The 25,155-nt window shown below is 36.5% G+C and overlaps 1 long non-coding RNA gene across 2 annotated transcripts in view; it reads left to right on the top strand.

The window, feature by feature from the left end:
- The window catches only part of LOC135123118 (uncharacterized), a 165,026-nt gene that overhangs the window by 104,792 nt on the left and 35,079 nt on the right, over positions 1-25,155 (top strand). The window contains exon 3 of one of the 2 annotated variants that reach the window (XR_010279545.1): positions 22,375-22,612. The exons of the other annotated variant lie outside the window; for it this stretch is intronic. This is a non-coding gene — a long non-coding RNA (uncharacterized LOC135123118). Of the gene's footprint in view, positions 1-22,374; positions 22,613-25,155 lie in introns of those variants that run through there. 2 annotated transcript variants of the gene reach the window in all.

The following is a 25,155-nucleotide window of genomic DNA, read 5'->3' on the forward strand; positions in this document are numbered from 1 at the left end:
GTACAACTTGTAAGAACATGATTGATATTTGATTGGGGCCTTCCTCTGTATATGCCTCCCTTCTTACATAGAAGGGCTCGCAACCTGGGATAGAGATTCTTCCATCTTGAGTCATTATTTGAATATCCATAAAATCATCAGAACCGGCACCCCGCAATTGAAATATCATGTATTTAAAAAAAGTGGTACATCTTTTCCATGTAAAATATAGAGCTATCAACTTCTACAAAGCGATCACCCCAGCATATTTTAAAAATTTTAAACAAGAGGGTAGTTCCAGTAGGTAAAAAAACTTGAATGGTTTTTAGCACATACATTTGTTCACAGTTTGACAGAAATAAATGCTTCTTGGCTAAATATCTGACAAGCATTACTGGCATTCCTTTCTGCAAATCATACAATTATTTAAGGTGATAAGGTGAAATTTTGTCTTGAGGAAAATACATGTCATGATCTGAGAACAAATTCCTTGCATTTTTTAGGCCACGACAGAACTCAGAAATAGTGGAATATGTTCCAAAGGTTGATGGAGTTTGTCAAGGATCCGTTTCCATTTTTTTAAGGGACCTATTTCTTTAAATATTGTCAAACAAACTTGGTCACAATGTAGCCACAACCAGTCAGAAACTATAAAATGTTTTTTTTGGTAATAATACTATAATTCTTGAGCTATTAAGGATGAGTTGAAAAAGTGTCCTGCTGGTATGGTGTTTGTATTTGATACACAATCCATACACCACATGTTGGCTACTTTTGATTTGACTCCTACATGATTAGAACTTTGGTCAATTAAAAATGATTACCTTGTATAATGTTTGCCATTAGTGTGTCTTTAAACGTTTTTTTACATCAGAGTGTAATTTACAACGTTTTCTGTGCCTTCTTAGAGATTCCCTTATAAAAAATCCAAAACAATCCTTGCATGTCACGTACGTATTCTTGTTTTCCACTGGATGTTCTGTGGAACTTCTAAGTAGTTGGTCTTCTTATGGGACGAATGATGTTCATTTGTGAACCTAAATAGAAATTTCCTTGCCTGCGTATCGCATTTATTATAACTTTTCATTTTGGATTTTTAACTGACATGGCTGCAGATTCTTTAATTGCGCCTTGTTCCTTGTGGTTTCTTATCAAGTGTCTAGGAAAATGTGTTACTTCTTTAAAACAATATGGACATGTATTCTTCTTTGTCCATGCCCTACTGCTTTCAGCACATTCTACAACTTCCCGTTCCTACAAAATAAATGGTGCTATTCTGTAAAATTTTACTACATTCTGTAAGTTATTGTTATTACAACAGCGTAGGCTTTCGATAGATTGACGTTTCCATTTTTTACTTGTCAAGTAATTAAAGGCGTCGTAGATATAGAAGATTTAAGAAAAGCAGCTTACGACTTAGCTCTGAAATATCCGAATGATATAAATGCTGTAGAAATGTCATCAGAAATACTTAGTTTTAAGAACCAAGCAATTGCCATAATTCCAGATATTAGAGCAGCTACACCTTTGGATCTTTTGAAAATAATTCACGACTACGGTTTAGTTCAATCGTATCCAAATTTGGAAATCGCGTTAAGAATATTTTTAACTTTACCAGTTACTGTAGCTTCTGGATAAAGAAGCTTCAGTAAACTTAAGATAATTAAAAATTATTTAAGATCTTCTCTCGGTCAGGAAAAATTGTCGAATATGGCTATTCTTTCCATTGAACAAGAGCTATGCAATCAAATAGATTTTGAAAAAATCATTGATGATTTTGCTTCATTAAAAGCAAGGAAAATTAAACTGTAAAATTTTTAAAAGTAATATAGGGGAGTATTTTTTGTTAAATGTTATTAAGAATTAACAGTTGGAGAGAACCGTTGGATTTTTTGTAGGTTAAGTAAATATTAAGTGCTTTTTTGTGGTCGTCGGAAAAATATCGTGTACAACACTTGTTGAAAATTCGATTTCACACTCGTTTGCTTAAGCCACTCACCTTCGGCTCCTGACGCAATTCTGCAAACTCGTATGAAATCTTTCATTTTCAAGACTTGTACAATATACAATTTTCTTTTGTGATATTGGGCCGTATGATTAAAAGTGAGCATTTGCTCGTACTCGTTGTTTTTGGAGCATATGCTTCGCTATATATGAATAAAACAGTGAGCAAACGGTTTTGCTCATACTTTGGTGTTGGAGCTTGAGCAAGTGCTCTAAATTTGAAGTAGATGCTTACACTTGAGCAAATGATATGAATAAAAGAGAGCGTTTACTTACATTATGGAGCACTTGCTCACAAATTGATGCGTCTGCTATAAAGGAGACGCAACTTCTGTTGGATGGAACAGTATTTCGGAAAATGGCAGACATGGTTGTTCTACGAAAAACTAAACATTATAAGGAGCGTAGGGAAACCAACATAGGTGACTATAAAACCTTGTACAGGTAAGCGTAGAACATTTGTCATTATAAGTATGTTACGATTAATAGCACGTATTGCAGATTTTCTGCAGAAAATGTTACTTGGTTAGCAGATTACTTTTTAAATGATTGTACTGAAACCAGGGGAGGTGCTTTGTCGCCAAAAATGAAAATGAAAATTTTTTTGAGGTGTTTGGCCAATCCCGGTTTTCAGTCAGGAATAGCAGAAGAATTAGGCGTTCATCAGTCGACAGTATCAAAACTAGTTACATTTGTCACAACAAGGGTCACAGCAAAAGTTTCATCATGGATCAAATTTCCTCACACTGAACAAGATATTTTGCAGGCTTTAGAAGACTGGCAAAATGTCAATCACTTTCCGGGGGTCATTGAGGTCATTGATTGTACCCATATTAGAATTGAAAAACCAGGTCGTCATGGGGATGAATATATCAATAGAAAAGGATGGCCCAGTATCAATGTACAAGCGACTTGCAACGCCCAAGAAATGTTTACAAGTGTTGATGCCAGTTGGCCAGGTTCGTGCATGATACTAGAGTATGGAAAAACTCCACAATTCGGGAAGTTATGCAAAAGTTTCCGAATGCTAGCTTATTGGGGGATCAGGGATATGGCTTGGAACTGTCACTATTGACACCATATAGAAACACAGATACCGAAGCAAAAATACACTATAATCGGCTGTTGAAACGAGAACGTTGCATTATTGAACGCTGTTTTGGCCAAGTGAAACGGCGATTTCCTATACTGAAATATATATGCAGATTAAAACTTAGGAGAATATCACGTATTATTATTTGTTGTTTCATCATGCACAACATTTATTTATTATTTTTATTATTATTATTATTATTAACATAGCAAAACATCTTAAAGATGAAGAGTTTCCTGAAGAAGAAAAAGATGAAGACGACACTGATGAAAATGATGAAGACGACAATCAAAATCAACATATCCCTGACAACGAGATGTTGCAACGTGCACGTGTAAAACGAGATGAAATTGCTGATATAATTGTTCGACGTCACCTTTAATAGAAGACGTTTCTTAATTAAAACAGACAAAAAAGAGTTGAATATGCATTGTTAAATATCGTTTATTTGGCATAATACACATATTATCACTGTCAGTTTATTCCAGTCGTTCGATTTTCTTCAAAATATACTCTCTTTGCATCCTTGCGGTTTTTAGTTGCTCCAACAACACAAGTCTTTGTAGTTCCGTTGTGGTTAAACTGTGTGTTTCCTCAGTCTTGTAGTTGTAAAGTTTTGACTTCTTGGGCTCGGGAGAACGTCTACTCTTTTCACAGTTCTTTTTCTCTCTGTGTTTGGGCTCACATTCTTGTGCCCTTTTCGCCATACCTGCTACAGCAAGTTCTACAAAAAATGTTATTTTATAGAATTATAGAGTTTATTATGTAAAAGGGTATATTATGTGTATTAAACACAGATGCGATAGGTACCTACCCGGAATTTTGTTGATTGTTGGATTATCATCTCCTTCAAGTATCTTATACAAGACCTTCTCCCACTCATGCAAAGTAATGCGTTTGTTTCCGGTCTTCTGTTTGTCGGTCTTCTTCTTGAGCCGCGATTTCAAATTGTTAATTTTTTTTCTTCAACTGTTGTTGGCTGATGCGAAGCCCTAAGTGGACTTCATACAATTCCACCACCTCCAGTAAGGATTTTTCTTTTTTTGCTTTTTCATTTGGTAACTAAGATTTTGATAGTAATTCAGGTCGTTTTTCGATTTCTCGGACTATAAATAATTGGGAATTTGCAGTTTTCCCAGCACCGGACCCCGGCGATTCACAGCCACTTGACGAACTCATCTGTACAATGCACTGATGATAACCGAACTAAATGAAAATCATGGATAGCGAATTGTGGTTTTTTAAATAATCTCTTCATGGTCGTCGTTCTTATACGAAATAAGCTATCGATGGGTGTTTTTATGAAGATAACGAATATGAGCGTTTGCTCCAGAGTAAGAAGCAAATGCTCTTAAGTAAAAGGTTTAGTTTATTCATACTGATTGAAGTATGTGCTCATACTCGTACTTTTTACTCTAAGCATGTGCTCATACTTCGTACTCATGCTCACGAGCAACTGCTTCTTTTTATTCATACGGCCCATTAAACCGTTCTACATTTTTATATTTTGTAAATAATAAAGTTTAAATTGGGCTAACCACTTTATATTATAGAACGCAAATTAGATGTTTAATTGAACTTAACTCTTTAACATCGTGTTAATTTGATATCGTAACGTCATTGAGTGCAATTAAACGCTCTATCAAATATTTAAGTGAAATGAAATTAATTTGATTTTAAAGTAACATTTTTGGTCAAAACGGTTTACAAAAGCTCAATTAGCCGTTAATTACAATTATGTTTATGTTTAACACGATATTAAGTTAATTCAAGTCTCGACCTCAATTAAACTGTTTAATTGGCAGCTTTTGAACTTCAAAAAAGTAGAAAACAGTTATTGGTGAATTGAAAGAAACCCCAACTCACAAGCGCTAGCTATTTTATATTGAAAGAAAAAGAGGGAATGTCTATTTAATACAACTCGATTATTTAATTCTTGTCGTAAAGTCCTTAGTAAAGTTTAGTTTAGGTTAATCCTCATTTTACATTTTACGCTTCCATTCCAATATATTTAATAATAATAATCAAATATATAATATTACACAGTCATCTTCAAAAAAATCCGCCAGAAGATGCAAAAAATAATTGATGAAAACGTCTCGTGCTGCAATTTTCATTTTAAAACATTCAGCACGAGAACAACTTTTCTTATCTATTTCATTTTCTTTAACACCCACGTTTTATTACGAAAGTACCAATAAACGACTGTGCTGACCACTCTTACACTTAACTTAATTAACACATCAATAAATTTTCTGGCATAATGTCTATCCCAAAAAATGAGGACGGAAGGCGCTGCAACAGTCCTAATTCAGCTTGTTCCTTCTTCGTAATTATTGGTAGCGAGGAGACATTCGAATCAATACGTTCCAGAAATACAGAGGCTGCCTCATTTCTGGAGAGAAACCAGTTGGGTTGGACACCATCAAATAATATCAGCTCAGTGTTCCTTCCAATTTGCAATGGCTGTGCACGGGCGAACCGTGGCTCTCTAGTAATCCTGTAGGTCCAAGGACTTGAAAAATTCATATCATTCACAAGTATGCGAACAATATAATGAGAAAATTCATGTGCCGCTAAAGTCAACAGATCAGCACGATACTTGGTGTTGTTGGAAAACCCAGCAACGTTTTTGACGCAGAGGAGTATACCATCTCTAAGACAAGCACCTCTAAGAGTTTCGTACGGTTTAAAAAGTAATACTTGGTAAATCCTTGCAGACCTGATTTTATTTCGGACAAAATCAGCGTTGATATTCGGTTTTGTTATTGTAGTCTCCAAGGAAGAAATGTTCGCCAGTATTGCTTGGATGATTGGCTTTGAAATCAGTTTGTCTTTAAGTAATGAAGCATCTTCTGCTGACATTTCTGTTATTACAGAATAGGTTGCCAAGGGCTCCAAAGCAAGATTTACAAATGCACTAATCAATTCATCGAAGTACTTGCTCTTGTTAAGTACATTTTCATTTACTGCTACTTTACTAAAATGAAGCAAACCTTGGAGATATATTTTAAGAGTAATTGAGCCAATGTGGAAGTCCTGGTCTAAAAACTCCAACACTTTCCACCATGTACTAAGTTTAAGTTCTATTTGATTAAACTTGTGCTGCAGATGGATATTGGAGACAATGAAATTCTGGAAGATTGTTTCATTGAACACCTCGTCCATTTCAAGCCTTCTTTCTTCCATGGGTGTTCTGGGAGACATCAAACCTATGTTGACCAGTTCATCAGGATTGTCAGCCCAATTTCTAACGAACGTCTTTACCATATCATAATAGTCCATGATTCACAAACCTACAAAGAAATAGCTCTTTTTTAAAACTACCAATACAAAAGCTCAACTCAGTGCCAGTTCATAAAGAAGTCGTTCGATTTGAAACAAAACAATATGTATTTTCGATTTCTGGAACATTTAAATTAACTAATATATACTGAATAAAATTTTTACAATAAATAAACAAATGACCAATACTAAAGAGAACAAAATTGTAGCAGAATATTATACACCATTAAAAACAAGACAACCATCTGAACTCCAACAATTTAAAAATAGTTACAAATCTTTTACTCTTGATAAAAAACTAAATATACCAAAAAATATCAGTGAAGTAACTCAAATGAGAAATCGTAATTTTGCCATTGAATATCTCAATTCGACTGTAAATAAAAAACTAACAAAGACAGAATTTTGCAAATCTAAAAATATTTCCAGAAATTCCCTAAATATGGGACTAAATTCCGTTGAAATTAAGATTGCATGTAAAACTAGAACAAACCAGAACAATCGGGAACAAAAGAGAACAAATCGGAACAATTGGGAACAAAAGCGAGAAAAAATAAAATAAAAAATAAAAAAATATCCGATAATGTAGAACATAAAGCAGGTAGCCGTAAACATATAAGTTTAGATGAAGAAGCAGATGAATTAATTAGTAAATCTTTAGAAACTTTTCAGTCATAAATGGACAAACTAGTTTCATACATTCCCAACGATGAGAAAGAAAAATGGAAACAAAAATTTAAAACCTATTATTACTGAAATAGACAGATTAGAAGATGGAGCAAAAATAGTTGGTTTCAAACAAGAAGTTGTAGATAAGTATAGTGCAAGAAAAACAGCTAATTTATTCCTTGAACAATTAATTATGACAGACTGTGAACTAGAATCCGCTAATAATAAAATCGATGGATTGGAATATAAATTAGACAACTACAATAATTATGATCCTAAGAAATTAGCAGAATTAAGAAACAAAACAGTAGTAATACCATCAAACATCGATGATGTAAAGAAAAGAACTCTGAAAATATTTGAAACATACTAAAAATATGAGAGCAATAAATGAAAAAACTCAAAAATTGTAAATTAAATGGAAAGTACTGTATTCAAGAATTTAAATATATCCAATGAAGAATATCCAAAATTCCAAAAAAAGTTTTCAAGCCTTATTCAACAAGTTAATAAATTAAAAGTTATTATTTTTGTTCTTATATGTATTATGGTAATTGTTATTATTGTTTTCTTAATTTATTACTTCAACACTAATAAAAAATAGCGATTTATTCAACAATGTCCATGAACGTACCTATGATGATACTAATACGTGTCCATAAGCTAATGTATCTGTAGAATTAGGTAAAAGGTATCTTTTATCATCTTTCCAACTTAGAGACTTTTTCTTTAGTTCTTCAGTAAATATATCATGTTTATGACTCCTGATCACTTTCTGTCTATGGAAGTATACTTTTTGATTAAATAAGCAACTTTTGTAATCTTCAAAACTTATTTCTTTTTTCAATACTGCTTTCTTAATACCTTTTAATTTTTTTGAAACAGAATTTTCTGTTCTGTTTCAAATTTTTGATCTTAAACCTATGTACTCTAATATCTTAATACCATTTAATTCATCTTTGAATTTTCCTATAACTTTCTTATTTTTATCAGAATATAATGGATGATCATTTGGATAATCAGATGTATCAAAATAATCGGGATTGTTTTTCATAAATTCATAGAAATCAGCCATTTTAATCTCATATATGAAACTGTCGGTATCTCCATAAAGAAGTTTTATTTTTTCATTAAATTCTTTTTTAATTACATTGTAATGGAAATTATACATTAATAATTTCGATAAATCTAATACGGCTTGCCCAATGTAAATTGGTTTATTAAACAATACTTTGGTTTTATAATTGTGAACTGCTGCCAGGTGTTTGCTAAATATAGTTCTGTGTTTAAAATTAGGTTTGTTTATCGCTTTTTGTAATTTTTCTTCATCACAATATATAATTTAATATTTTGTTGGTTTCTAACAGATTGCATAGACTTACCATATGGTGCATTAACCATTAGTTTCCAGAAATCTTTTTCAAAATCATTTTTCGCCTTTTGTCTTTGTTCAGTATTAAATTTTACATATGGTGCTATGACATTTGACTGAGTAAATTTTATACCTCTGTGAACCTTTGTTATTCTAATACCTAAACTTTTGTAAAGTTTTAATGTTTTGTAATGAATTATATAATTTTTCTTATCATAGAAATGACAAAGTAGTCTGAGTGACAATCGAAAATCCACTTTGACATTTCAATTTTCCATAGCCAATCCAAACACGCAATCGTCGAATGACACGGAACGTTTCGCGACAAATTGGGCCTAGCGCGAATTTCAAAATACGATGTTTTAAGCCTTTTTCAGTGAATGATGCAACGATTTGAAAAAAAATCGGGCCGAGTGCAGTCGTTTACCTCCACCAATGCATCAGTCAATAATAGCTTTAAGGTGTTCTGGGGAGATATTATAAAATAAAAAATAATTTCCCATGTTAATTCCCTATGTCCAAACTTGGATCCGGCACGCTGTATAGTGAGAAATTCAATATTTTCTGGACTGCTAATGTGTGATCCGCTAACGTATTTTAATTTATTAATATGAACAAAGTTGTGTAATGCACATGTTTAGTTCATATCTTGATAATTGCTACATTTGAAAAAGTGGCCTATCCACAAGTTGTACATAACCTCAAAAATTATATCTAATAAAGACTGAGTTCGACCATGCAATTCCATTACTTTTTAATAAGTAGTGTTTAAGTCAATTACCGGGTGACCATTAATGATTGAAACAAATTTTTGGGTTGTGAATTATTCGCAGCAATGTTAATACATATGTCAGTTCACAGTTGCCAATCCTGGCATGAGCGCATCTAAAAACCAATGTGAAGTTGGCAACTACTGAATTGGTGCCCAAAATTTTATTTAAAATCAAGTATACCATTATAAAATTTTAAATATGCTACCAATCTGACAAAAAAAATCACCAACATTAACAGTCACTGGGTATTTGGCAATAACGTTTGTTTCTTAGGTAAAAAATACAGCAATTGTGGCTACAAATTTACAATTGTCTAAGATTATGGATGTTACAAATCGATTACACGCATTCGACTATGACGTTAAGAAGCAATATATCGAATATGACATTTTCATCACCTAAAATAGCTTTTGTTACGGACAACTTATTTGATCGTTCAAACATTACCGCAAGAAAAAGTGGGTAGGACACTTCTGAAAACGGTCCTGCTGTGACTGCATTAATTTTCTGTGATCGGTGCAACATAAATAACACGTCTTTTTGTAAATTCATTTCTGCTCTATACCATTCTGAAGACCAAATTGCATGCGGGAGCGTTTCAATCTGCAAGAATCAGTATTATCTTGACAAAGTACGCAACAGCACAACATAATAATTACCCCATCAATAAGATGCTGTCCACCGTGACAAGCTGTAAATAAAGCTAATGTCCATCCAATAATATAAAGTATAGCGCATAATTTACAAGCTCCCTAAAAATAAAGTTATTCAAAGAATCACCACCCTGTATAATTTATTAATTCTTGTGACTCTCGAAAATACGGTTCCTTTTTTTAATGAAGCAAAAATTAAAGTTCATTTTTGACTTACATCAATATATTCCTTCTCCAAACACGCACAAATGGCGGCAGTCATTGTTATATGGCCAAACATTTCAGATGAAAAGCACTCATTTAATCTTGTGACATATCTGGAAGTAATATTACAAGTACAAGATTACATGATGATCAGAAGTAGAATTAAAATACAAAAAAAAAAAAAAACTACAATTTTTATAAAATTTGTTAAAAAAGAAAATTACATCACCATGCATACCGGATTTTAACACTTTCTTTAAATTTACTTACCCCAGTATTTCATTATGATACAAAAAACACCTCCAAAGTCTCTCCTGCATGTCGTCAGCTTTGAAACATTCTAAATACATTTCCCCTAAATGTTTTATCCTCAATACAATGTGATGACTCATTTCTAACATTAGGTATGAAGCGACTAAGGAAATCTTAGAGACTATTTGCATCGCAAAAAAGACGTAAACGTAAGTCAAGTGATAAATGGGAAAATCAGTACCATTCAAGGGCATCCAAATCCGTACTGGAAAATGGCATGTTTGATGCCACTGTTCTTTAGCGGTTATTTGCTCACACTGTTCTCGCTCTAGTATTTTAGTTAAACTCCAGAGAAGTAGACCGTTTATCGTGTAGAGAAAAATACATCGTGAACCCTTATTCAGTTTCTTGTTTAGGGATTCGCAACCTGGTGGCTTGCCAAATGTTTCAAAATTCGACAAATCTCTGAGAAGCAGTGCTATTTTTGGTTGATTTTTCATAAAAACGATTGCTCCATAATAATTACCCAGCATGCTAAAAAGGAAGGTGACATCTTCTATCTCCACCTCGTTATTTTCTTTAACAAAAATGAAGTTTATAAAAGTGATACTTGACAAAAAAAAAAATAATACTTTTTACATATTTATAAATAAACGCCGCTAAGCCCAAATACCACGGAATAGTTATTAGATAAAACACAATTACTCTGATATACTGCCATCTTCCCGGAATTATTTCGGTTTTTTTGCTTGGCCAGAGAAAACTATATTGCAGAATTTTTCTGGTAGTAGAACATATTGTGATTTTGTCATCTTTGTGCTCCATTGAAATCATCTAAAAAATAACGGTACTTATTTGTGCTGAGATCAAATGTGTACAGTAAACAATTTGGGTTACATTAGCAAATTTCAGAGAAAATATTATACAACTTAAATAAAACAGAATTTAAGAAAGTCAATAAAATTTTAGAAACTGTATTCGGCAAGAATACACAGCTTACCCGTATACTTGCTATGCTTGAAGAAGCAAAAAGGACGATTTGTGTAGAGAATAGTTACATGTTAAATGCCTTTTACTGCTAAAGCTTTGCACAATGTTAATGTAAGAAACACTGGAACTGTAATGGTTTCTGAGGAGTAGTTGTCTAATGTGTTTTATATTACCTAACAAGCGAGTTTCTTTAATGGAAGAACTGCGCGTGTCTGTTCTGAATATACCTACAAGATTGTCCATGTGTACATTTTATAGTCCACAATATTATTAAAAACTATAAGCAATGTTATTAAGGGTACAATTTTCTTAGACTTTTAAAAAATTACTAGTTCATGGAAATAGAATGTAAATTATGGTTCTCTGAACCATGTGGGGGATGCTTGAAATTATACCCTCCACGTTGAATAAAAAAGATAAGTGTCTGTTCCAGATGAATATAACTCCGTATTAATATTAAATTTTAGTATTACAAATAAAGCAGTGCTGTTAGTTAGTAATCCTGACGCGTATGCGTGAACCTATTAAAATTTGGAAATAAAAATACGTCTTACAAATTACTGGATAATACACGTTGTGTTGCAGGAATATTGATTTTGAGTGAAGGCAATTCGAGAATTGATTTTTTCGTAATATGTATTTTGTTATAATGCCAGAGCAAGAACAATAATTTATTTTTTGTTCGGCTTCTGCCTTGATACACGCACGAGACACGTCTATTGCAGTTTGTCGAGTTATAGTCGTTTCTGCTTTATCTCAATAATTATTTGAAAAAACTCTAAACATACACTGAACCAGCTGCATACAAATTTTCATCTCATAAACTATTGAAGATTAAATTATTTGATTGGAAATGACATCAGGATTGATTAAATTTCAACAAAACCAACAAATTGACCAAGCGAATAACCCGACTTAAAAAAAAGAAGTGTTAAATTCGTTTACACGTGATTTTTCTCGTTTCTAAAGTGCAATCCGGGTCGATATACAGGTCGCTAAAACAGTTGAATATCGCGAGAACGGTTTGTTGAATCATTTTGAAATTCGGACTATCTTACGAATAGTCAGGTTCTATTTTCCGCAATTTTTTCAAATTTTATACTTCATTTGTTTTTGAGATTCAGGGCTAACTTGATTTTTTTTAAATAGCACTAGTAGTCAAATGTTCCGTTTTTAAATAGTGCGTTTTTATCTGAATTCAGAAATGTAACACGTGTATTATTTTATTGTTTCCCAACATGGTAAAATAAATTGCCAAAATAAAAATACTGAATATCAGAAAATCTTGGCTGGCCTACAATACTATCACTTGTCATAGTCCTGGCATAGGACACTTTATTCAAAAATTATACTAGTGCCCAATTATTGAAAAAATGACAGAACTCAGGGTACATAAACTGAAATAAAGGTGCCAGCGTAATAGATTGATTGAAATGTTGTTTCCAAATAATTTACAAAATATTCAAGAAATAACATAGTCCGATTTAATTACATGCTTTTGCAAGCCCTGTGACCTAGCTACAAGGTACCCGGCCAGGCTTCCGTAGTTCGATAAGACCAGTGCCCGTATAAGCGCATACCCTAAAAACCACCATATATGTAAATTCCAGTACTTTATTTTATTCATATTTACTGGAGCTTTCTACTTCGCCCGTGTTGGAGCGTTCTAGTGATTTCTTCAGTTTCACTGTTGGCTACCATTCCAACACTTGACACAGGACTTCTGGACCCCGTTGGTAGGAGTTCTTTAGACATCATCAACGTCTCTGCGCTATACAACTAGGGCGGATCCTCTGGTCCTTCAATGCCGTGAATTGCACAAAACGGTTTTACAATGAAAAAGAATAAGACTTCCGGCACGATCGTTCCGGGCTCCTGGACAGCGACTTCCTTCAAGACAGGCTCCTCCTGGACCTGGGGGCGGCGATCTTGAAACCTGGAAATCGCGCGAGGACGGTAGGGCGACTCGGGAGGGGAGCGCGGTGGCGGTACCCGACGCGTGCTCGACGATTTCGACTTTGGCCGGTAACAAAAAAATGGTGACGGTGATACTCGGGGGCGGCGATTCAAAACTGGTACGTCTACAAGCAGAAAACCCAAGACGGTACTTAAGGTGGCTTAAGGGCTTCTCCAAATCTAACTACAACAACTTCTTCCGCCGCGTCGGGGCGGTGATCGCGAATTTACCCCCGACTTACTCGATACGCGTCCCGGTTTCCGGCCCGCGAAAAGTCGCTTCGTTACACTCTCCCCTCTTTCGTCAGTAAAAAAAAAGAGTGAACTTTTTTTATTAATAACCATTCCCAATACAATACCCAAACAAAACGAAATTTAATTTCTTCTGCCCTCCTGGGCTTCAATGAGGGGGTCCTCCCACGACGGCGACGCTTCACGGGCGGCTTCGTCGGCGACCCCGCACGACGTGGGGCCTCCGTGGTGGACTTGCGCTAAGTGACGGTGCATGGAGATGGCTAGGCGACGGTGGTCTGGGGCCGCTGGACAACGATGGACAGGCCGCACCGGCACCCTGCGGAAGTGGTGCCGATGAGATCGCACCTGGAGCACAAGCTGGGGCCGGCCGGGTACGGGCATGAACCCCGGCCCGGTCGTGCACCACGAGGTTGTCCATCTGAAAACAGACATCGGTGATAATTCCGTCTATTTCAGAGCCGTGCGGATCCGAACCTGGGGGGCTGACACGGGGTCAACGTTTCGTTGGCACAGCACGATGGCGACTTCTTGGTCAATAAATGTGCTGACGGCTCCATTATCCAGCAGGGCGTCGTAGACGATGCCAAAAAGGGTGACGGTGACATGGGGACGGTTGTCGGAAAACTTGAGGGGAGCTTCCATTCACGGAGCGACAGCTTCAACATGGCGCAGACTTCTCGCTCGTTTCTTCGGTCGCAGGGGCACTTTCGGGACATCATTCCGATTCACCACATTTCCAACATCTGACGGTGGGGGACGGACGGTCTCCAGCCTTCACGGTGGTGCCGTGGAAGGACGGTTTTCGGACCTAGGCAGCCGGTTTCCTACAACTCTCCGATGCTCCTGAAGTTGCCACGGCGAATGTGCAATCGGTATCGCCTGTACAAAATCTTGGTCGGCTTCTCCAGGTCGTTGGCAGCGGTTCACGATCTGGTCTTCCAGGACTTCTTCGTAATTCGGCAAGTAGAAGTCCCGGAACTCCTCGATGAAGTCGTTCCAGGAGTACCAGAGTGCCCGGTTGTTGCGGTACCACTCTAACGCCTTATCGGTGAGCATTTCCGGCAGCATCGTGTCAGGTGGAATGGCAAAATGCTCCGTCGAAGTGGATACGGCTTTTACGCACCAAGTCCAGGGCATCCTGCTGTATTTTTTTTCTTTGTAAATTTGCGATCGTATTTTCTTCACTACCAGGTCTTTAAATACCTATTTCTCTACTACATCGTAACCAAAATTCTCATCATGTATTTTTAAACTACTTGCAAGCAAACTTTTTGATTGCATTGTATGCAACTCTTATCAAAGAATCATCAAATGTATCTTGCCCATAGGCATTAGGCAGAGGGGAGATTCTTTGACATTTATAACTATTACCAGGATCTCTATGTTTGCCACCCAATCCCCATTGTCTAAGTCAAAAGGATCTAATCCTGCAGTATACCCCACTTCACTTACATGTCGCCAAATAAATTCGAGCATTGCTACAACATGGCTGCATTTGCCTGGACTAGTTTGAATGCATTCATAAGTAGCACCTATCACAGCCCCAGAACCCTGACTCAATTTTTATGTAATATGATATTATACATCTTCATGGCATTTGGCCTTTACATAATAAAATTCTTCATCACTGGCATCCTGAACTTCTGCTAAATGCCCACTATCTATAAACTGAGATGCTTTCTGGAAAGATAACAAGGCACAAACTGATCCATTCATTCGTCATAGTGCGCGACCCCATCAAACGAGCCATCTCGAACTACACTCAGACCGTATCCAAAAAGCCCGAGAAGAAGACTTCGAGCAGTTGGTCTTCCTCAAAACCCCGTCCTGAGAGCCCTCAAGCTAGGAACGTATTCGCGTTGGCTCACTCAGTAATCACTGAACGACTCAAATTGAATTATTTTATCCAATATGACGATTATTGTAGGTCAATTTAAACGGAATAAACTCACAAACTGCACAAAATATTTTATTAGGTTATTAGCTCTTTGATGTGTCGCAAATTGTGCAATATTTATTATGTACGCTTAAAAAGATTTTTTTTTTTTGTTTTTATTCCCATACTACAGTATCCAAATTGTATTTGAGAATATCTAATAATTATCTCCAGTATTAAAATTAATATTTTAAAAGAATATGAGAAATGATTATTCTATGCTGAAGGTCTGTTGTCGGCAACCTGTCATAAATTATTATTCTTCAATATCGGCTTATGATGTTTTTATGACCATGTCCGGTAATCGTCTATCCCAGTGCGGCAGGTATATACATTTTAGGAAGAATTGCTGGTTCCGTTTAATAAATACAGTTTCTTACAAAGGTATTTAAATCACTTATAGGATCAAAGGCTGCCTGGCAGGTCGGAATCACCAGCGTGCAACTTTAAATTTTCAGATTTTTGTTCAAACTCATTTTATTTTAATCTCATTTCACGATTTCTGAGAATATATCACGATAAATTATTCTACCGAAGGTTGTAAAAATATTAATTTTATTGCCCAAGATTTCCACTTAAACATAATCGGCACATTCTAGGGCAAAACGGACCTGCCAAGCCCGCCTCGCGTTAGGTCCAACAATGAAAAACTAAAGAAATGACACATGTGGCAACAGGAAAAGATGCTGCTGCCGCTCTAGGCATCAAGAGACCGATGCCTAGAGCGGCAGCAGAGTATCCTCCGGTTGATGCCTGGCGGCGGAACGAAGTATACTCCGGTTGATACCCGGAGAAGAATCGGCAAATCCTTCGGTTAATGCCTGGAGGCAGTAGGTCGGATAGGAAAGTCCTAGAGGCGAAAATGTAGAAGGAAGAGGCAAAGAGAGCCAATTGATGCCGAGTGTTTCGGCTCGAAGACCAATGTTTCGGCTCGAAGACCAATGTTCCGGCTTGAAGTGCCAATGTTTCGTACAACCCGAATCGTAGTACCAACGTTTTTTGTAATTGTTGATATAGTAGCCTGCATAGATATTGTAGCCGTCCATAGAGTCGAGATTTGCGAATAAAAATAAAATAAAACCGGCTCAAACGGAGCTGACGACGGCTTGCAAGTTCTGTCACTACGGCACGCGTCACATCACACAGGGATGTATTTAAGGCTGTTTGCACAAAATCTTAGGGTCACTGTAATCTTACTATTTTCTATCTACGACAAACGATTTGTCACACAGCTACGAAACCGATGAATTAGAGAAAGATGGAAGTTTGAAAATTTATTTCAACAAGTGTAATAACCGTTTGGTGCAACACAATTGGTTCAAGCAAACTAAAATATGACAGGAAACAAACAGTCCACGTGGACTAGTTTATAGGCGTGTTTGCTGCTGAGATGACTAGGTTTTTCGCTCCACCTGCCTCCGCAACGATGAATATACCATACCACAACTTGTGTACAATGAACAGAGCTTCGATTTTATTGACGAGATTCAGCTCAGAAATTAAACAGATTATATCGTAACGGAAAAAATGACATTTAATATTAAATACGTCTCTGTGCAACGTGTGCCAGAGTGATGTCAGACTTTGCAAGCCACCGTCGGCTCCTTTTGAACCGGTTTTATTTTATTTTTATTCGCAAATCTCGACTCTATGGACGGCTACAATATCTATGCAGGCTACTATACGACCATGTATGGTCTTCCGAATTGTACCTTGATATTGCTCGAAGGACCTTTGTTTGCTATAATTGAAATAATGGACAGCGTTCGGTTTTGATGTTTAATGTAGTACGGTTACAGAAGTACTAAAATTACAGAGCTATTTACAAAAACAGGTAAAGATACCCAAAAGGGTCAGTGGCCGCTTCCGGAAATGCAACATCCCGCCGGCCTTGAAGGGTTCTTCAATATTATTCTGTACAAATAAGAACAAACCATGACAAATGAAAAAGATGAAATATACAATAGAAGTGAACACTATTCAATTGGTAAAACGCACACTTTGTTTATTGCACGCTTCACTATACCGCTAATTGTTTTCACGGAAACTACCCGCACATGCCCGTCACTGCCCGGATGGAGCTCTTGAATTCGGCCCATCTTCCACGCAAGCGGGGGCAGGTTGTCCTCCTTGAGCACAACGAGTGCTCCTGGTTGGAGTTCTTCCTTCGACGCCGCCTTCCACTTCGTGCGTTGTTGCAACTCGTTCAAATATTCTAAGGACCAGCGTCGCCAGAAATGCTGTTTAATTTGTTGAATGCGCTGCCAATGATTCAGTCGATTGGATGGAACATCGACCAAGTTTTCTTGAGGCAACGCAATTAGTGGACTCCCGATTAAGAAATGGCCAGGAGTTAGAGGTGATAGGTCGTTGGGGTCATTTGAAAGGGGTGTCAAAGGACGAGAATTCAAACATGCTTCGATTTCAAGTAATAGGGTATAAAACTGATCGTAATTCAGCAATGCGTTTTTCGTCACTCGACTAATGTGGTATTTTGCTGACTTAATACCCGCTTCCCATAAACCGCCCATATGAGGGGATCTACTTGGTATAAAATGCCAGTGAAGATTTTGCATTTCTAATTTATTGGTTAGTTCACCGAAAGCTTGTGATTGAAATAATTTACTTAATTCGTTATTACTCCCTACAAAATTAGTTGCATTGTCCGAGTACATGTCAAGAACCTTGCCACGACGGGCTACCATGCGATTAAGTGCACTCAGGAATGTTTGACTTGAACAATCGCAAACTAATTCAATGTGAATTGCCTTTGTGGCCAAACAGATAAAAAGAGCAATATATGATTTGATTGATTTTGAAGTTCGTAAAAAACCATTTTTGATAAAAATGGGACCAGCATAGTCGACTGCACAATTGAAAAATGTTTGTTGTATTCGAGCTCTAGGCAAATTACCCACCAATTGATTAAGGGAAGTTGGTTTTGCTTTAAAACACGGGACACATTTTAAAACACTCCTTACGGCATTACGCCCGCTCAAAGGCCAAAATTGTTGTCGTACAGTGGCTAGTGTGCATTGACTTCCTGCATGTTTTAGTTGCCTGTGTATGTCTGTTATTATTATTTTGGTAATATGATGGTTTTTTGGGCTTACATAAGGATGTTTTTGTGCTTCTTGCAAGTCAGAATTAACTAGTCTGCCGCCTACTCGGATTAGACCATGGTTATCCAAAAATGGGTTTAATGAAAATAACTTGCTTGGTTTATTAACCTGCCCGTTATTGGTTAATTGTGCAATTTCGCTAGACAATACTTGTGTCTGAAGCAGTTTAAGTATACATCGCCTAGCATTTTCAATCTCCTCAAATGTAAATGGTTTCGGTTTTTGCAAAGATAAACTTGCTTTGTGTTTAGGTTGATTAAGCTGGGTCTGTTTTCTCAGAGTATTGTGTTTGAACCTCAAAATCCATGCTACAATAGTTATTAATTTCTTAAATGAGGAAAACCTATATAAAATTGAATAATCAGTTACACTGTGCGTTTGTGCGGCAATCAGTGTAGTTTTCCTGTTTGGAACATCGGATAAATTATATTGAGGAGTTGTGGGCCAATATGAATTATGTAATTTTAAAAAATGTGGACCCTCCCACCAGAGTGGTGATTGGATTAATATGGAAAATAAATCTAATTGGATTGTTGGGCCAGTCATTAGTAATTGATTTAAATTAACCCCATTGGATGAACTTGCAGAACCGTTGAAAACCACTCGCACCTTGGTGCTAATACTTGTTTCCTTTATTACTGGATGGTGACTAAGATAAAAGCGATTTTCTTCCAGAGGGTCTGGGGTATTTATTACCTCCATGTGTCCCTGTTCAATGTATTCGGTCATAAATTTACTGTAATCATTATGAAGCTTAGGAGCTTTCACCAACCGCCTTTCTAATGAGTAAAATTTTGAAAGAGTTCCGTTGAAAGAATTACCTGGCTCCAGGTGGCAGTCTTTAAAGGGTAGTTTTACTATAAACCTACCGGAAACATCCCGTTTGAAGTTTGCCGAAAAATGATTTTCGCATAATTGTTCTTCCTTGGAGAGAGGCTTACTCATGGGTATTTCCTCAATTTGCCACAATTTAGCTACCTGAGTTTCTAATGAATTAACTGCCACATTGCACGATACTTGTTTAATCCTTTCCGGAATTTTAAGTTTACCACCGAAAACCCAACCCAGTTTTGTTTCTCGGAGGGACGGTAAATCTGTACCAAAACTTAATGAACCGGCTAAAATTAGTTCCCAAAAAACTTCGTTGCTAATTAGCAAATCGACAGGTCTAGATTTATGAAATTCAGGATCAACCAACTGGATATTATTTGGAATTTTGAATATGTTATGCGAAAAATTGAATGGCGGGGTGTTTCTTGTGATCTGCTCTAAAATTAAGCAATTCAGCTGTGTAGTAAATGAACTAACTCTGGACTTGATTGTAACGTTTACACTATTGTTAATAATTGTAGGAGATGAATTCTGAGGGTTAATTCCAGATATTTGCACCTTAGTCGGTGAGTTATCCAATTCAAGTCTATCAGCTAAAGATTTTGTAATAAAATGTGACTCCGATCCTCCATCTAATAAGGCACGACAGAAATGATAATTATCATACTTGTCTTTTATGTATACAAGTACAGTTGATAACAGTACTTTAACATCCTTTACTTGCGAACCGAAATTTGTTAAAGTGGTGCTAGTTTGAGGTTCTACTGTAGGTTCAGTTGGATTGTCAAAATGCAGAAGCGAATTATGTTTTTCTTTACATATTTTGCAAGTATAAGAAGATCGCCAAGAATTTAAAGAATGTGATTTTAAGCAATTAACGCACAATTTTAATTTGTTGATCTGTGACCGACGTTGCTTGACAGCTAATTTTAAAAATTCTTCACAATGATAAATAAAATGATTACCCTTACAGTGAGGACAACTTAATTGATACTTGTTTGCGATATGAACAGATTTGTGGTTGACGGGGCTTGTTTTTGGATTAAATTGTTGTGTTTTAAATAACTTATTGGATTCTAATGACTCCAATAATTGATACCTTTTCGTTAAAAATGCTTTCATTTGAGCCATTGTTGGCAATTCAGTTCCTACTAATGAATTTTCCCATTCTCTAGTTGTAATAAAATCGAATTTAGTTGTTACTAGATAAATTAAGATTGGGTCCCAACTTTGAACTTCTAATTTCAATGCTGCAAGAGCTTTCAAATTTGAATTTAATTTATCTGTAAACATGCGGAGTGCGTTAGCAGAATCTTTTGTAATATTAGGTAAATTGAACAATTCACGCATGTGATTTTTGACTAAAAGATTTTTGTTTTCATAGCGTTCTTTTAATAATTCTAAAGCAACTTTATAATTTTCATTGTTGATACACAAATCGGAAATTATATTACCAGCTTCTTTTTTAAGGCATGATTTTAAATATTGTAATTTTTGGACATCACTTAATGTTTTGTTTTCGTGAATAAGTGATTCAAACGTATTATAAAAATTAGGCCACTGTGTTATTTCACCATCAAAATTTGGAATTTCTAATGTTGGTAATTTAACTTGAATATTATTGGTAGGTTGTAAATTAGGATTTGGTGATACCGATCTTTGTGAATCGGGTTGAAATTTGGAAATAAGATGTTGTGAGCGTGTGATTACTCTATAATATAAAGATTCGTATTGTTCACGGGGATCACTAAGGGGTTCTGACGAAGTGCTCTCTTCATCAGTTTGGCCAATAGAGGAATTTTCTAATGACTCGATAATTATTTGCAATTTATCTAACTCGTCTAATAAAGGCTTAATGCGTGTTAGTCTGTATTTAAGTTCTACAACATCATGTTCAGAGTTAACATTATTTAAGAAATTATCGTACCTATTGAGCTGGTTAATGATTATTTTTTGTTGATTCTTATTGTGCTGTAACTTTTCTATCATTTTGGGAGGCATATTAGCGAATAACGAAATGCAGTATTATTGATCGCGAAATCGAAATCGACACTTATCGAATTCTCGAATTATGGATTGGATAGGAAGTGAAATGATGGAGTCCACTAACCTTGTCTCTGGTTCTGGAGATGGTGTTCCTCCTGCCGTCCTGCGGGATTGATTGCGGTGGTGACTCTCCGCCGAAGATGCTGTCCAAATTTGAAGTTGATTCCAACTCGGTGCAACGTGGTGGTGATCCTTTTGTAGGAATGCTGCCCACTGCTGCCGTCGCTTCCAGTTGATGATAATGATGTCGATTAGCGAAATGTATTTCTGCGCGATTTGATCCAACCCGGCTCGATATGGACCAATGTTTCGGCTCGAAGACCAATGTTTCGGCTCGAAGACCAATGTTCCGTCTTGACGTGCCAATGTTTCGTACAACCCGAATCGTAGTACCAACGTTTTTTGTAATTGTTGATACGACCATGTATGGTCTTCCGAATTGTACCTTGATATTGCTCGAAGGACCTTTGTTTGCTATAATTGAAATAATGGACAGCGTTCGGTTTTGATGTTTAATGTAGGACGGTTACAGAAGTACTAAAATTACAGAGCTATTTACAAAAACAGGTAAAGATACCCAAAAGGGTCAGTGGCCGCTTCCGGAAATGCAACACCGAGTCTTATCGCTACGTCACGCGAACGTCAGTGTATACCGTTTATTAACGATATTACGGAGTATTCTCCGTAATCTAAAAATACAAACCAAGATAGAATATATGCACCATTTCGTTATATCTTCAGCATAACAACGTAACTGGCTCTAATCAGAGTCGATCCATGAAACTACGGTACGTCGCACATTGCCATTCGCGCAGCTCAAGCTAAATAAAGGGGATAGTGTGGGAGATGCTCATCATGATCCTCTACCTAGTAGCTATTAATCTACTCCTTTGTTTCATGTTCTACCTAATCGTTCGGCCGCGGAGTACGAACCTTCATCACCAATACTACCAGACCGTCAGCCTTCAGGCCTGTTACATTCCTTGGGCCGCATCATGCGACACTCACTGATGGTGTCCGGAGGGTGTAGAAAATGCAACCATCCACGGAAAAATCCAGACCACGTCGCGGAAGAAACCACAACGTCCTAGCATATCATCCCTCGAGACTGGAGGGACGGACTAGCCAAACCCGGGCTCACCGCGTCCAGAAAGGAATAACTTAACATTATTATTCTTATTATAATAAAAGATATTAAACGTTTTACCCCATTTATTGTATTACTACTCCCGACGACAGTGTACTCAAAACTAATCGCTAACCGTTTTATTCTGCGTTTTTCTATTCACTCTCATGCTGTCACTGTTGGACCTGTCACTAAAGCTCTGTATCTATGTAGTTATTGGTCATCCGAGAAAATATATACAGGTGTCTCAGAAATAAATACATTAATTTTAATCAGTTATAGAGCTCATTGAACTTAACAACTTTTTTTTAATACAGTTTTGTCAAGAATTTTTTAATTATCAAGTTAAAAATTGTTGAAATTTTATTTAAGGTTACCCGCCCATGGATCCTCAGTCACCCATGGACACTAATAATTATTATAATTAACTAGCTGACCCGGTGAACTTCGTTTCACCTACAATTTAATTTTGAATCTGCAAAACCGAATGCTTTGAAAACTTACAGATGTTTTAAACATATGAAAAGCATAATAAATTTTTATTCAAAATATATTTACTTATCCCCTCCAAACAATTGATGACGTCAGCCCAAAATTTGCCAAATGAATCCTATCTAAAATGTCCAAAATGGGATGAGTCTATACTTGTGATTTATTATTCCATTCATATTTTTTAGATTTGCTTATATAGGGTGACTCAAAAAAATTAATGAATGGGTGAATTAATTTTATTGATTTAATCAGGAACTGCAAAACCGAATGGTCTGAAATCTTGGAGATGCTTTAATGTTATCATAAGCAAGGTAATTTTTTTATTAAAATGTATTTGTTCATTCCCCCTAAAAAATTGATGACGTCACCTGAAAATTTTGCTGAATAAATCCTATCTGAAATTTGCAAAATATGATGAGTTTTTACTTGTGATTTATCACTGCATTAATATTTTTTTAGTTTTGCTTAAACGGGGTGTCCCAAAACAATTAATCACTGAGTCAATTTATTTTATTGACTGAAAACCGTAAATAAACTTTATTATTCTGGATTCTTAAATTATGGGGGCTGACCGTAGCCAGCTGGCACTTAGGCCTCGCCTTTGGGCCCATTGTACCTTCCCCAAGTCTATATCAGGGTGTTTTCCCGCTCCTCTACTCGTCAAGCCACCCAACTGCTTGAATGTACCTGAGTAATGCAGAGGGTGGAAACTCCCTGATATTTGCCATACTAGGCCAGATGTCCCCTAGTATGGATTCCCTGTAGGAGGCTAGGGCTGGGCACTCACGAAGAATGTGCTCAGCTGTTTCCTCTTCTTCATTGCATCCACGACAGATCGGGTCTGTTACCACCCCTATCGTGTGTAGATGTTTGTTAAACTGGTAATGTCCTGTAAGGAATCCTACCAGTTTACGCAGTTTGTCCCTTGAAAGTGAGAGATAAAATTTCGTCAACTTACGGTCTGGCATCGCCATACAAGCTCTACTATGCCGACAGCTGCTCAATTTCACCCATATCTGCTCATGGCGTCTCTGGGTATATTGCTTTACGAGTTCGTTCGAGAGGGCGACCGAAGGCGTGATTGCCGGTTCGGGTCCCCAGAAGGGCATGCGCGCGGCTCGCTTCGCCATCTCATCTGCCCTCTCGTTTCCTTCGTTGCCACTGTGTCCTTTGATCCAACAAAGTTCCACACTATTCCTCTGCGTTACATACTTTAGCGTTTGTCTGCACTCCCAAACCAGCCCGGATCGAACTATACAGCTGTCCAGGGCTAGTAGTGCAGTTATTATTATCAAGAATTGTAAAACTGAATATTTTGAAATATTGCAGACGTTTTGAAGTTACTGTAAGCATGTTAGCTTTTTAATCAAAATATATCTGTTTATCAAGCCCAAAAACTTGATGACATCATCTCAAAATTTTGCCGAATAAATCCTATCTAAAATGTGCAAAATATCATCAGTATATATTCGTAATTTATCATTGCATTCATATTTTTAGTTCCCGAGCGTAAGCAAAGGAAGTATTGTAATCGAGTCCGTCGGCCGACTCTCTACTTTTACCTTTTCTCGATCTTTCATGATCCCTAGAAGACGAAGAAATAGGTCTCCCATTTCCGTCTGTCTGCCATCCCGGCTTTTTATAAGACAGATAATCTCCGAAAGTACTGGACCGATTGTTGTGAAATTTTGTACTTACCTATATTAGGAATATCATGTAGATGGTAAAACGCTAACCAAAATTTGTCTAATCATCCCCACCACTAATGCGATGACGTCACTTCAAAATTGTACATAGTAAATCGATTTTAAATTGTATAAAATAACATAGTCCTACACATGTGGTTTACGACTTCGAATTGAGTTTTTACCCGAAACGTCCAGATATTTGGAAAAAAATCAAAATTATAAAACAACATTTTGAAATTTAATTTTGAATCTGCTAACCTGAATGTTTTGAAATGTTGCAGATGTTTTAAGGCTATAAAGAGCATCATAAATCTTTAGTCAAAATATATTTGGTTATCCCTTCCAAAAACTTGATGACGTCAGTTCAAAAGTTTACCGAATAAAGCCTATCTAAAATGTGCAAAATATGATGAGTATGTACTTGTGATA

Source organism: Zophobas morio, unplaced genomic scaffold (genome assembly GCF_036711695.1).
Source record: "Zophobas morio isolate AGI-343-1 ecotype UQ-CSIRO unplaced genomic scaffold, CSIRO_AGI_Zmor_V1 ptg000006l, whole genome shotgun sequence".
Taxonomy (NCBI): domain Eukaryota; kingdom Metazoa; phylum Arthropoda; class Insecta; order Coleoptera; family Tenebrionidae; genus Zophobas; species Zophobas morio.